This window comes from Hyla sarda, unplaced genomic scaffold (assembly GCF_029499605.1).
Source record: "Hyla sarda isolate aHylSar1 unplaced genomic scaffold, aHylSar1.hap1 scaffold_643, whole genome shotgun sequence".
In the NCBI taxonomy this organism is placed as follows: Eukaryota; Metazoa; Chordata; class Amphibia; order Anura; family Hylidae; genus Hyla; species Hyla sarda.
This window is the reverse complement of record NW_026610658.1, coordinates 124,078-138,370: the sequence shown is the minus strand read 5'-3', so window position 1 is coordinate 138,370 and position 14,293 is coordinate 124,078. Positions and strand designations below refer to the sequence as shown.

Below are 14,293 nucleotides of genomic sequence, written 5' to 3'. Positions count from 1 at the left end.
TGATCTTAGCCAAAAGGCCGAGAAGCGATAACCGTGAAAGGGGCGGGCCCAACAAGGTGCCCTTCATGGGCACTATCACTGCTTGCTGTCAGGGAGGCTGCCAGACAATTTTCCATGCACACTCTGGGCTGGGGGGCAGTCAACCACCAGTACACACAGCAGAACCTAAACCCATACCATTATTGCTAAGCAGCAAGACAGGGGCCCATTGCACTCCCACGGGGCCTTTTTAAATGCAATCCATAACCCGGATTTGCCAGGAACCCTTCTTACTCCTCCTACTTGCATGTGACACTGGGCTTAGGATCTGCATAGGAAACACACACACAAGCACACACCTACCTTTGTTGCCTGCAGATGCCTCCTTGGCTGTCCCCAAACGGTATCAAACCAACACCCACGGGAAGCTGTAAGCATAGAGGACATGCCTGCACCCCATTGGACTTACCTGTGTGGGTTAAACCCGGGTTATTTGACAACCTATGGCGGTGATGGTTCTGCTCAGGCAGAGCAGTGCTGATGCTCCTCATAAAGCTGTCGCTGCTGTGAAGGTTCTAGGTGACATCACAAATCCCTATGGTTACATACACAACAAAGCTGGGTTGTTGTTGTTTACACTCTGCAAGGCCTGTGGAAGTGAGTGACATCATAGCACTGTAGTTCTGAGGGTTCTAGATGGATGCAACAATCTCCTGTTGCTTCTATGAAGGCCATAATAGACGACATCACCAAACAGCTCCATAGTCACATACACAGCAAAGGAGAGATGTTGTTTACACCTAGTGATGTCAGTGGTATTGAGTGACATCACAGCACAGTGCTAAGGCTCCTGGGCCTGGACACAGCAGCGGCTGCAATATCTCAACGGAGAATACGTTTATATATATGTGTGTGTGTGCGCGTATATATATATATATATATATATATATATATATATATATATATTTCTCCGCCGAAATCACTTTTAAACCCATTTCCACCTTTTTTTCCCTTCTCTTCCTCTTACTTTTTTTTCACGTTTTTTTACGTTTTTCTCCTTTTCGCCTCTTTTCTGGGCGTATTATTCTTCTTTTTCTTCTTTTTTTTCGTCTAATGCATACCCCATCAGTGCAGCAATGCTTATTCAATACCGCCAGCAGATGGAGACACTGGGGGATAATTTTCTAAGGATTTATACTGATTTTTCCTGTCTGAATTTGTCGCACAGAAAGTTGCAGGCCAAATATGTGTGACATTTCTGCGACTTTAGCTTCTAGAGCATTTTTACAACATTATACATAGGTGCTGAATACATAAAAAGCGACTGTTCAGCGACAGACAAGTCGCATCGGCTGAAAGTAGGCCAGAATGTCAGTCCATGTTGGAGCAGGTTTAGATACAGTCTAAAGTATAGATCTCAAAGTCTGTGCACAGAATTTAGCAAGGGCCTCGCACCTTCTGATGCATCAGGTAGGTGCACAATAGCATAGCCTAACCCTCTGTACTTTGGTCTATATTGATGCGGGACATAGACAGCCAGCTGATGACCAATCCATTAGTGCAATGGATGGCTGGAAGCATTTGTCTTTGCCTTTGCAATACCACAGAAGCAATGCATGGTCAATGTACAGCAATGACACACCTGTGTGAACAGCCAGGAGACCCCCCCCCCCCCCCATGTTATGTTACATAGTTACATAGTTAGTACGGTCGAAAAAAGACATATGTCCATCAAGTTCAACCAGGGAATTAAGGGGTAGGGGTGTGGCGCGATATTGGGGAAGGGATGAGATTTTATATTTCTTCATAAGCATTAATCTTATTTTGTCAATTAGGAACATTCAGCACCCACCCGCTATCAAGGCAGCTGCCTATCATGTCATGCCCTACCTGCACAGGTGTGCTGGCTACTCAAATGATCCAATTAAGGAGGCCATTTAGTCAGCAGCAGCAGAAGTCCTGTGCCTGGACGCTCCAACAGCGGCCAGACACAAGCAGAAGCAGAAGCAGCAGAAGCAGCAGCAGCACCACCTTTTGTTTTTTGGCTGCAGCAGCAGCAAGGCCCACAGGGCTGGCTAGCTGGCTAGCCAGCAAGCAGGTAGCAATGAAAGTAGGAATCTTTCTTTTTAACCCTGTAAGGGGGTGGTGCACTGTACCCGAAGATACTGCCATATCGGGTCAATGCATAGGGCGACGGAAGCAAGCTTCGAAATCGGCCCCCGTTCTCAAAAATCCATTTAATATATGGTCCCCAGATAGGGGACGTATCAGATATTAAACTGATAAGAACAGATTTTTTTTTTAAGTTTCCCTCAGAACTAAATCATAGTTCTAAGATCTTATGTGAACTAGATTTTTGTGCTCATCATCAGGTAACTTTTTTATTTATTTCCAAAATAAAACAAATTAAAACAACATAACTAACAACAAAAACTCAAATAAACCTTATTCCAAAATCAAACCCTTTCTCCAAGCAAAAACTCCCAAATAATCAATTAATCCGAATTGAAGAGCTCCACTCTTCAAAGCTTTTTTAACTGGAACTGCCAACCATGGCGACACTTGGTAGGTCGCCATGAAGCGTCCCACATCAGGCTTTAAGGACTGCAATACTTTTTCCCTCGCAGTTTCAAGTCGAGTGTTCACTTTTATTTTAAATTTTAGTAAATCTTGCACAAATACTTCTCTTTCTTCCTTTGGGGCTTGGTCCAGCACCTCGCCCAAAAAACCAACAAAATATTCACCAAGAAATCTTTTCTTCAATTCCTCTGTTGGCTCCCCTTCAGAAGCCTCACTCCCACTTTCTTCTTCTTTTTTCTTCCTCTTCAACTTTACTTCACTTTCAAACTCCATAGCCACAGATTTTTCTGGGCAGTTTTTAGAGTAATGCCCAGTCTTCTTATTAATTTCTGGTTCATCTTGCAGCAAACCCACATCTTCTCTCTTCTTTTTCTTCTTTGGACAATTTGCGTACAAATGTCCACTTTGGTTACACAAATTACATTTACCCCTCTGGGTACACGACTCTGTTCCATGTCCTTCCTTCTGGCATTTATAACACCATAGATACGTACATTCATCTTTCAGGTGTCCATATTGTCTGCACTTACGGCAGAAATTCTGCATTCCAGCAAAAAACAGGTCCCCATTTATGGAACCTATCTTGAAACGGGAAGGAGGAAACACTGTTCCCCCTCCCGCCTCCTCCCTAAATTTTACTTTAAACTTCCATTTTGTTGTCCAAACCCCATACTGGTTAAATACTTTACCCAAAGGCACAATCTCTTCACAAAACTGGTCCAAAAAAACAACTATGTCCTCTTCAGGGATATATGGACTATACATTCTTACAGTCAATATTTTTTCTTTCCCTGGAAAATGGGGAATAACTTCCACGCCTTCCCAGATTACATGAGTCTTAGAGGCATCCACTTTCTTACAAAATGAATCACAATCTTCATCAGAGACAAAGATTATGTCATAACACCCCCTCTTGGGGAATTCCAGCATAGACAGAATCTGTACCTTGGATACGTGCAGAAGTCCAAACAGCATGTCCTCCACTACAAAAGAAAGTCCTCTTCCTCTCTTAGCAGAGTCCTTCAGCAGGATGCGAACGCCATTTTTAATCCTCCCGAAAAAGGGCATCTCCTCTTCTCTGGTTCCAGGCATCTCCGGTTCTTCTGCCATCTTGTAGAAAATCACGTCCAACAGGAACAAAAGACACTCCCCCACAGAATGTGGGCAGTGAAAGGGGATCGCTCCCCGTTGTCCGGGGACTAGGCCGGCTCCCCAATTGCAGCAAGGGGGTGAAGTCCCTCCGTTAGGAAGGACGATCCCCCAAGGCCAAGGAGCCGGGTACCCCAGACACCCTCTGGCCAGACCAAGTGAGCCGAAACTACACTTGATCTTAGCCAAAAGGCCGAGAAGCGATAACCGTGAAAGGGGCGGGCCCAACAAGGTGCCCTTCATGGGCACTATCACTGCTTGCTGTCAGGGAGGCTGCCAGACAATTTTCCATGCACACTCTGGGCTGGGGGGCAGTCAACCACCAGTACACACAGCAGAACCTAAACCCATACCATTATTGCTAAGCAGCAAGACAGGGGCCCATTGCACTCCCACGGGGCCTTTTTAAATGCAATCCATAACCCGGATTTGCCAGGAACCCTTCTTACTCCTCCTACTTGCATGTGACACTGGGCTTAGGATCTGCATAGGAAACACACACACAAGCACACACCTACCTTTGTTGCCTGCAGATGCCTCCTTGGCTGTCCCCAAACGGTATCAAACCAACACCCACGGGAAGCTGTAAGCATAGAGGACATGCCTGCACCCCATTGGACTTACCTGTGTGGGTTAAACCCGGGTTATTTGACAACCTATGGCGGTGATGGTTCTGCTCAGGCAGAGCAGTGCTGATGCTCCTCATAAAGCTGTCGCTGCTGTGAAGGTTCTAGGTGACATCACAAATCCCTATGGTTACATACACAACAAAGCTGGGTTGTTGTTGTTTACACTCTGCAAGGCCTGTGGAAGTGAGTGACATCATAGCACTGTAGTTCTGAGGGTTCTAGATGGATGCAACAATCTCCTGTTGCTTCTATGAAGGCCATAATAGACGACATCACCAAACAGCTCCATAGTCACATACACAGCAAAGGAGAGATGTTGTTTACACCTAGTGATGTCAGTGGTATTGAGTGACATCACAGCACAGTGCTAAGGCTCCTGGGCCTGGACACAGCAGCGGCTGCAATATCTCAACGGAGAATACGTTTATATATATGTGTGTGTGTGCGCGTATATATATATATATATATATATATATATATATATATATATATATATATATTTCTCCGCCGAAATCACTTTTAAACCCATTTCCACCTTTTTTTCCCTTCTCTTCCTCTTACTTTTTTTTCACGTTTTTTTACGTTTTTCTCCTTTTCGCCTCTTTTCTGGGCGTATTATTCTTCTTTTTCTTCTTTTTTTCCGTCTAATGCATACCCCATCAGTGCAGCAATGCTTATTCAATACCGCCAGCAGATGGAGACACTGGGGGATAATTTTCTAAGGATTTATACTGATTTTTCCTGTCTGAATTTGTCGCACAGAAAGTTGCAGGCCAAATATGTGTGACATTTCTGCGACTTTAGCTTCTAGAGCATTTTTACAACATTATACATAGGTGCTGAATACATAAAAAGCGACTGTTCAGCGACAGACAAGTCGCATCGGCTGAAAGTAGGCCAGAATGTCAGTCCATGTTGGAGCAGGTTTAGATACAGTCTAAAGTATAGATCTCAAAGTCTGTGCACAGAATTTAGCAAGGGCCTCGCACCTTCTGATGCATCAGGTAGGTGCACAATAGCATAGCCTAACCCTCTGTACTTTGGTCTATATTGATGCGGGACATAGACAGCCAGCTGATGACCAATCCATTAGTGCAATGGATGGCTGGAAGCATTTGTCTTTGCCTTTGCAATACCACAGAAGCAATGCATGGTCAATGTACAGCAATGACACACCTGTGTGAACAGCCAGGAGACCCCCCCCCCCCCCCCATGTTATGTTACATAGTTACATAGTTAGTACGGTCGAAAAAAGACATATGTCCATCAAGTTCAACCAGGGAATTAAGGGGTAGGGGTGTGGCGCGATATTGGGGAAGGGATGAGATTTTATATTTCTTCATAAGCATTAATCTTATTTTGTCAATTAGGAACATTCAGCACCCACCCGCTATCAAGGCAGCTGCCTATCATGTCATGCCCTACCTGCACAGGTGTGCTGGCTACTCAAATGATCCAATTAAGGAGGCCATTTAGTCAGCAGCAGCAGAAGTCCTGTGCCTGGACGCTCCAACAGCGGCCAGACACAAGCAGAAGCAGAAGCAGCAGAAGCAGCAGAAGCAGCAGCAGCACCACCTTTTGTTTTTTGGCTGCAGCAGCAGCAAGGCCCACAGGGCTGGCTAGCTGGCTAGCCAGCAAGCAGGTAGCAATGAAAGTAGGAATCTTTCTTTTTAACCCTGTAAGGGGGTGGTGCACTGTACCCGAAGATACTGCCATATCGGGTCAATGCATAGGGCGACGGAAGCAAGCTTCGAAATCGGCCCCCGTTCTCAAAAATCCATTTAATATATGGTCCCCAGATAGGGGACGTATCAGATATTAAACTGATAAGAACAGATACTACACTTGATCTTAGCCAAAAGGCCGAGAAGCGATAACCGTGAAAGGGGCGGGCCCAACAAGGTGCCCTTCATGGGCACTATCACTGCTTGCTGTCAGGGAGGCTGCCAGACAATTTTCCATGCACACTCTGGGCTGGGGGGCAGTCAACCACCAGTACACACAGCAGAACCTAAACCCATACCATTATTGCTAAGCAGCAAGACAGGGGCCCATTGCACTCCCACGGGGCCTTTTTAAATGCAATCCATAACCCGGATTTGCCAGGAACCCTTCTTACTCCTCCTACTTGCATGTGACACTGGGCTTAGGATCTGCATAGGAAACACACACACAAGCACACACCTACCTTTGTTGCCTGCAGATGCCTCCTTGGCTGTCCCCAAACGGTATCAAACCAACACCCACGGGAAGCTGTAAGCATAGAGGACATGCCTGCACCCCATTGGACTTACCTGTGTGGGTTAAACCCGGGTTATTTGACAACCTATGGCGGTGATGGTTCTGCTCAGGCAGAGCAGTGCTGATGCTCCTCATAAAGCTGTCGCTGCTGTGAAGGTTCTAGGTGACATCACAAATCCCTATGGTTACATACACAACAAAGCTGGGTTGTTGTTGTTTACACTCTGCAAGGCCTGTGGAAGTGAGTGACATCATAGCACTGTAGTTCTGAGGGTTCTAGATGGATGCAACAATCTCCTGTTGCTTCTATGAAGGCCATAATAGACGACATCACCAAACAGCTCCATAGTCACATACACAGCAAAGGAGAGATGTTGTTTACACCTAGTGATGTCAGTGGTATTGAGTGACATCACAGCACAGTGCTAAGGCTCCTGGGCCTGGACACAGCAGCGGCTGCAATATCTCAACGGAGAATACGTTTATATATATGTGTGTGTGTGCGCGTATATATATATATATATATATATATATATATATATATATATATATATTTCTCCGCCGAAATCACTTTTAAACCCATTTCCACCTTTTTTTCCCTTCTCTTCCTCTTACTTTTTTTTCACGTTTTTTTACGTTTTTCTCCTTTTCGCCTCTTTTCTGGGCGTATTATTCTTCTTTTTCTTCTTTTTTTTCGTCTAATGCATACCCCATCAGTGCAGCAATGCTTATTCAATACCGCCAGCAGATGGAGACACTGGGGGATAATTTTCTAAGGATTTATACTGATTTTTCCTGTCTGAATTTGTCGCACAGAAAGTTGCAGGCCAAATATGTGTGACATTTCTGCGACTTTAGCTTCTAGAGCATTTTTACAACATTATACATAGGTGCTGAATACATAAAAAGCGACTGTTCAGCGACAGACAAGTCGCATCGGCTGAAAGTAGGCCAGAATGTCAGTCCATGTTGGAGCAGGTTTAGATACAGTCTAAAGTATAGATCTCAAAGTCTGTGCACAGAATTTAGCAAGGGCCTCGCACCTTCTGATGCATCAGGTAGGTGCACAATAGCATAGCCTAACCCTCTGTACTTTGGTCTATATTGATGCGGGACATAGACAGCCAGCTGATGACCAATCCATTAGTGCAATGGATGGCTGGAAGCATTTGTCTTTGCCTTTGCAATACCACAGAAGCAATGCATGGTCAATGTACAGCAATGACACACCTGTGTGAACAGCCAGGAGACCCCCCCCCCCCCCCCATGTTATGTTACATAGTTACATAGTTAGTACGGTCGAAAAAAGACATATGTCCATCAAGTTCAACCAAGGAATTAAGGGGTAGGGGTGTGGCGCGATATTGGGGAAGGGATGAGATTTTATATTTCTTCATAAGCATTAATCTTATTTTGTCAATTAGGAACATTCAGCACCCACCCGCTATCAAGGCAGCTGCCTATCATGTCATGCCCTACCTGCACAGGTGTGCTGGCTACTCAAATGATCCAATTAAGGAGGCCATTTAGTCAGCAGCAGCAGAAGTCCTGTGCCTGGACGCTCCAACAGCGGCCAGACACAAGCAGAAGCAGAAGCAGCAGAAGCAGCAGCAGCACCACCTTTTGTTTTTTGGCTGCAGCAGCAGCAAGGCCCACAGGGCTGGCTAGCTGGCTAGCCAGCAAGCAGGTAGCAATGAAAGTAGGAATCTTTCTTTTTAACCCTGTAAGGGGGTGGTGCACTGTACCCGAAGATACTGCCATATCGGGTCAATGCATAGGGCGACGGAAGCAAGCTTCGAAATCGGCCCCCGTTCTCAAAAATCCATTTAATATATGGTCCCCAGATAGGGGACGTATCAGATATTAAACTGATAAGAACAGATACTACACTTGATCTTAGCCAAAAGGCCGAGAAGCGATAACCGTGAAAGGGGCGGGCCCAACAAGGTGCCCTTCATGGGCACTATCACTGCTTGCTGTCAGGGAGGCTGCCAGACAATTTTCCATGCACACTCTGGGCTGGGGGGCAGTCAACCACCAGTACACACAGCAGAACCTAAACCCATACCATTATTGCTAAGCAGCAAGACAGGGGCCCATTGCACTCCCACGGGGCCTTTTTAAATGCAATCCATAACCCGGATTTGCCAGGAACCCTTCTTACTCCTCCTACTTGCATGTGACACTGGGCTTAGGATCTGCATAGGAAACACACACACAAGCACACACCTACCTTTGTTGCCTGCAGATGCCTCCTTGGCTGTCCCCAAACGGTATCAAACCAACACCCACGGGAAGCTGTAAGCATAGAGGACATGCCTGCACCCCATTGGACTTACCTGTGTGGGTTAAACCCGGGTTATTTGACAACCTATGGCGGTGATGGTTCTGCTCAGGCAGAGCAGTGCTGATGCTCCTCATAAAGCTGTCGCTGCTGTGAAGGTTCTAGGTGACATCACAAATCCCTATGGTTACATACACAACAAAGCTGGGTTGTTGTTGTTTACACTCTGCAAGGCCTGTGGAAGTGAGTGACATCATAGCACTGTAGTTCTGAGGGTTCTAGATGGATGCAACAATCTCCTGTTGCTTCTATGAAGGCCATAATAGACGACATCACCAAACAGCTCCATAGTCACATACACAGCAAAGGAGAGATGTTGTTTACACCTAGTGATGTCAGTGGTATTGAGTGACATCACAGCACAGTGCTAAGGCTCCTGGGCCTGGACACAGCAGCGGCTGCAATATCTCAACGGAGAATACGTTTATATATATGTGTGTGTGTGCGCGTATATATATATATATATATATATATATATATATATATATATTTCTCCGCCGAAATCACTTTTAAACCCATTTCCACCTTTTTTTCCCTTCTCTTCCTCTTACTTTTTTTTCACGTTTTTTTACGTTTTTCTCCTTTTCGCCTCTTTTCTGGGCGTATTATTCTTCTTTTTCTTCTTTTTTTTCGTCTAATGCATACCCCATCAGTGCAGCAATGCTTATTCAATACCGCCAGCAGATGGAGACACTGGGGGATAATTTTCTAAGGATTTATACTGATTTTTCCTGTCTGAATTTGTCGCACAGAAAGTTGCAGGCCAAATATGTGTGACATTTCTGCGACTTTAGCTTCTAGAGCATTTTTACAACATTATACATAGGTGCTGAATACATAAAAAGCGACTGTTCAGCGACAGACAAGTCGCATCGGCTGAAAGTAGGCCAGAATGTCAGTCCATGTTGGAGCAGGTTTAGATACAGTCTAAAGTATAGATCTCAAAGTCTGTGCACAGAATTTAGCAAGGGCCTCGCACCTTCTGATGCATCAGGTAGGTGCACAATAGCATAGCCTAACCCTCTGTACTTTGGTCTATATTGATGCGGGACATAGACAGCCAGCTGATGACCAATCCATTAGTGCAATGGATGGCTGGAAGCATTTGTCTTTGCCTTTGCAATACCACAGAAGCAATGCATGGTCAATGTACAGCAATGACACACCTGTGTGAACAGCCAGGAGACCCCCCCCCCCCCCCCCCATGTTATGTTACATAGTTACATAGTTAGTACGGTCGAAAAAAGACATATGTCCATCAAGTTCAACCAGGGAATTAAGGGGTAGGGGTGTGGCGCGATATTGGGGAAGGGATGAGATTTTATATTTCTTCATAAGCATTAATCTTATTTTGTCAATTAGGAACATTCAGCACCCACCCGCTATCAAGGCAGCTGCCTATCATGTCATGCCCTACCTGCACAGGTGTGCTGGCTACTCAAATGATCCAATTAAGGAGGCCATTTAGTCAGCAGCAGCAGAAGTCCTGTGCCTGGATGCTCCAACAGCGGCCAGACACAAGCAGAAGCAGAAGCAGCAGAAGCAGCAGCAGCACCACCTTTTGTTTTTTGGCTGCAGCAGCAGCAAGGCCCACAGGGCTGGCTAGCTGGCTAGCCAGCAAGCAGGTAGCAATGAAAGTAGGAATCTTTCTTTTTAACCCTGTAAGGGGGTGGTGCACTGTACCCGAAGATACTGCCATATCGGGTCAATGCATAGGGCGACGGAAGCAAGCTTCGAAATCGGCCCCCGTTCTCAAAAATCCATTTAATATATGGTCCCCAGATAGGGGACGTATCAGATATTAAACTGATAAGAACAGATTTTTTTTTTAAGTTAGCCCTCAGAACTCAATCAGAGCTCCAAGATCTTATATGGACTCGATTGTTTTGTTCATCATCAGGTAACACTTTTATTTATTCCTAAAATAAAAAAGACAAATTGAAATAAAATATTATAACAACAATAAAAATAATAAACATTCCAAAATTATAACAAATTCATTCCCTTTCTCCGGGCGTAAACTGCCAAGTAATCAATTAAACCATAGCTTAAGCTTCCTTTTTCCATTTCCCTTTTTACTGGGATGGCCAACCAGGCCGGTATTTTATAAGTTACCATAAATCGATCCACGTCAAGGCGAAAAGAATCATAAACTTTGTTTCTTACTGCAGGCAACTGGGCTTTAAAGGTGGATAATAGATTATCCAGGTCCTGTAAGAACAATTCTCTTTCCTCATCTGGAGCTCTCTCCAAAATAGTTTGGAAAGACCCTGAATATCCTCTTAAATTTCTCACCGGCCCTTCATTTTTCTTTTTACTCTTATGCTCTCCAATGTTCTTTTCTTCTACTATCATCTCTTTTCCAACAATTTTTGGCTCTTGGGTTACCACAGATCTTTTAATTTCTGGCTCTTGTTCAGAAACTTCTTCTTCTCTTTTCTTCTTCCTCTTTGGACAGTTCACATACATGTGACCAATTTTGTTACATAAATTACATTTACTTTTTTGGCTACAGGATTCAATTTCATGACCTTCTTTTTGGCATTTTTGGCACCACATTGAGGTGCACTCTTCCTTTAAATGGCCATATTTCTTGCATTTTCTACAGAAATTCTGCATACCTGCAAAAAACATATCTCCATTGATAACCCCTATTTTAAAACGGGCAGGGGGATAAAGAACTCTTCCATCTGTGTCTTCCTTAAACTTTACTTTAAATCTCCACTTTGTTGTCCAGACTCCATACTGATTATAAATTTTCCCAAGTGGCGCAATTTCCTCACAAAATTGGGTCAAAAGAATTATAATATCCTCCTCAGGGACGTAAGGACTATACATCCTCACCGTTAAAATTCTTTCTCTCCTGGGAAAGTGGGGAATGACTTCCACGCCCTCCCACACTGGATCAGACTTGATTGTCTCAAATTTCTTCCAAAATAAATCATAATCCTCTTCGGAAACCAAAATAACATCAAAGCACCCTTTCTTTGGAAATTCCAACATGGAAAGGATTTGTGTCTTTGCAATTTCCAAAACTCCAAAAAGAATTTCCTCCATTACAAAGGAAAGTCCTCTTCTTTTCTTCTCAAGGTCTTTCAGCAGGATCCGGACCCCATTCTTGATCTTCCCAAAAAAAGGAACCTCCTCTCCAGCAGATTGAGAGGTGTCCATGATCTCTTCCATCTTCAATAGGCGTGTCCAGGCAGGGACAGAAAAACACTCCCCCACCAAAGAGTGGGCAGTGAAGGGTGATCGCCTCCCGTTGTCTGGGGACTAAGCCGGCTCCCTAATAGCAGCAGGGGGGTGAAGTCCCTCCGTTAAGAAGGACGATCCCCCCAGGCCAAGGAGCCGGGTACCCCAGACACCCTCTGACCAGACCAAGTGAGCAGATACTACACTTGATCTTAGCCAAAAGGCCGAGAAGCGATAACCGTGAAAGGGGCGGGCCCAACAAGGTGCCCTTCATGGGCACTATCACTGCTTGCTGTCAGGGAGGCTGCCAGACAATTTTCCATGCACACTCTGGGCTGGGGGGCAGTCAACCACCAGTACACACAGCAGAACCTAAACCCATACCATTATTGCTAAGCAGCAAGACAGGGGCCCATTGCACTCCCACGGGGCCTTTTTAAATGCAATCCATAACCCGGATTTGCCAGGAACCCTTCTTACTCCTCCTACTTGCATGTGACACTGGGCTTAGGATCTGCATAGGAAACACACACACAAGCACACACCTACCTTTGTTGCCTGCAGATGCCTCCTTGGCTGTCCCCAAACGGTATCAAACCAACACCCACGGGAAGCTGTAAGCATAGAGGACATGCCTGCACCCCATTGGACTTACCTGTGTGGGTTAAACCCGGGTTATTTGACAACCTATGGCGGTGATGGTTCTGCTCAGGCAGAGCAGTGCTGATGCTCCTCATAAAGCTGTCGCTGCTGTGAAGGTTCTAGGTGACATCACAAATCCCTATGGTTACATACACAACAAAGCTGGGTTGTTGTTGTTTACACTCTGCAAGGCCTGTGGAAGTGAGTGACATCATAGCACTGTAGTTCTGAGGGTTCTAGATGGATGCAACAATCTCCTGTTGCTTCTATGAAGGCCATAATAGACGACATCACCAAACAGCTCCATAGTCACATACACAGCAAAGGAGAGATGTTGTTTACACCTAGTGATGTCAGTGGTATTGAGTGACATCACAGCACAGTGCTAAGGCTCCTGGGCCTGGACACAGCAGCGGCTGCAATATCTCAACGGAGAATACGTTTATATATATGTGTGTGTGTGCGCGTATATATATATATATATATATATATATATATATATATATATATATATTTCTCCGCCGAAATCACTTTTAAACCCATTTCCACCTTTTTTTCCCTTCTCTTCCTCTTACTTTTTTTTCACGTTTTTTTACGTTTTTCTCCTTTTCGCCTCTTTTCTGGGCGTATTATTCTTCTTTTTCTTCTTTTTTTTCGTCTAATGCATACCCCATCAGTGCAGCAATGCTTATTCAATACCGCCAGCAGATGGAGACACTGGGGGATAATTTTCTAAGGATTTATACTGATTTTTCCTGTCTGAATTTGTCGCACAGAAAGTTGCAGGCCAAATATGTGTGACATTTCTGCGACTTTAGCTTCTAGAGCATTTTTACAACATTATACATAGGTGCTGAATACATAAAAAGCGACTGTTCAGCGACAGACAAGTCGCATCGGCTGAAAGTAGGCCAGAATGTCAGTCCATGTTGGAGCAGGTTTAGATACAGTCTAAAGTATAGATCTCAAAGTCTGTGCACAGAATTTAGCAAGGGCCTCGCACCTTCTGATGCATCAGGTAGGTGCACAATAGCATAGCCTAACCCTCTGTACTTTGGTCTATATTGATGCGGGACATAGACAGCCAGCTGATGACCAATCCATTAGTGCAATGGATGGCTGGAAGCATTTGTCTTTGCCTTTGCAATACCACAGAAGCAATGCATGGTCAATGTACAGCAATGACACACCTGTGTGAACAGCCAGGAGACCCCCCCCCCCCCCATGTTATGTTACATAGTTACATAGTTAGTACGGTCGAAAAAAGACATATGTCCATCAAGTTCAACCAGGGAATTAAGGGGTAGGGGTGTGGCGCGATATTGGGGAAGGGATGAGATTTTATATTTCTTCATAAGCATTAATCTTATTTTGTCAATTAGGAACATTCAGCACCCACCCGCTATCAAGGCAGCTGCCTATCATGTCATGCCCTACCTGCACAGGTGTGCTGGCTACTCAAATGATCCAATTAAGGAGGCCATTTAGTCAGCAGCAGCAGAAGTCCTGTGCCTGGACGCTCCAACAGCGGCCAGAC

The 14,293-nt window shown here is 44.9% G+C and overlaps 4 non-coding genes and 1 pseudogene across 4 annotated transcripts; all 5 read right to left on the bottom strand.

Moving 5' to 3' along the window:
* Positions 1–2,119: 2,119 nt before the first annotated feature.
* LOC130342171 (U2 spliceosomal RNA) lies at positions 2,120–2,301 on the bottom strand. The gene has a single exon (XR_008881868.1). It is a non-coding gene; the product is annotated as a U2 spliceosomal RNA (small nuclear RNA).
* A 3,720-nt stretch (positions 2,302–6,021) lies between these two features.
* On the bottom strand, positions 6,022–6,212 carry LOC130342206 (U2 spliceosomal RNA). Its single transcript, XR_008881892.1, has one exon. It is a non-coding gene; the product is annotated as a U2 spliceosomal RNA (small nuclear RNA).
* Positions 6,213–8,307: 2,095 nt separating this feature from the next.
* LOC130342205 (U2 spliceosomal RNA) lies at positions 8,308–8,498 on the bottom strand. The gene has a single exon (XR_008881891.1). It is a non-coding gene; the product is annotated as a U2 spliceosomal RNA (small nuclear RNA).
* Positions 8,499–10,589: 2,091 nt separating this feature from the next.
* On the bottom strand, positions 10,590–10,774 carry LOC130342170 (U2 spliceosomal RNA). Its single transcript, XR_008881867.1, has one exon. It is a non-coding gene; the product is annotated as a U2 spliceosomal RNA (small nuclear RNA).
* A 1,439-nt stretch (positions 10,775–12,213) lies between these two features.
* On the bottom strand, positions 12,214–12,350 carry LOC130342184 (U2 spliceosomal RNA; annotated as a pseudogene).
* Between the last annotated feature and the right edge of the window lie 1,943 nt (positions 12,351–14,293).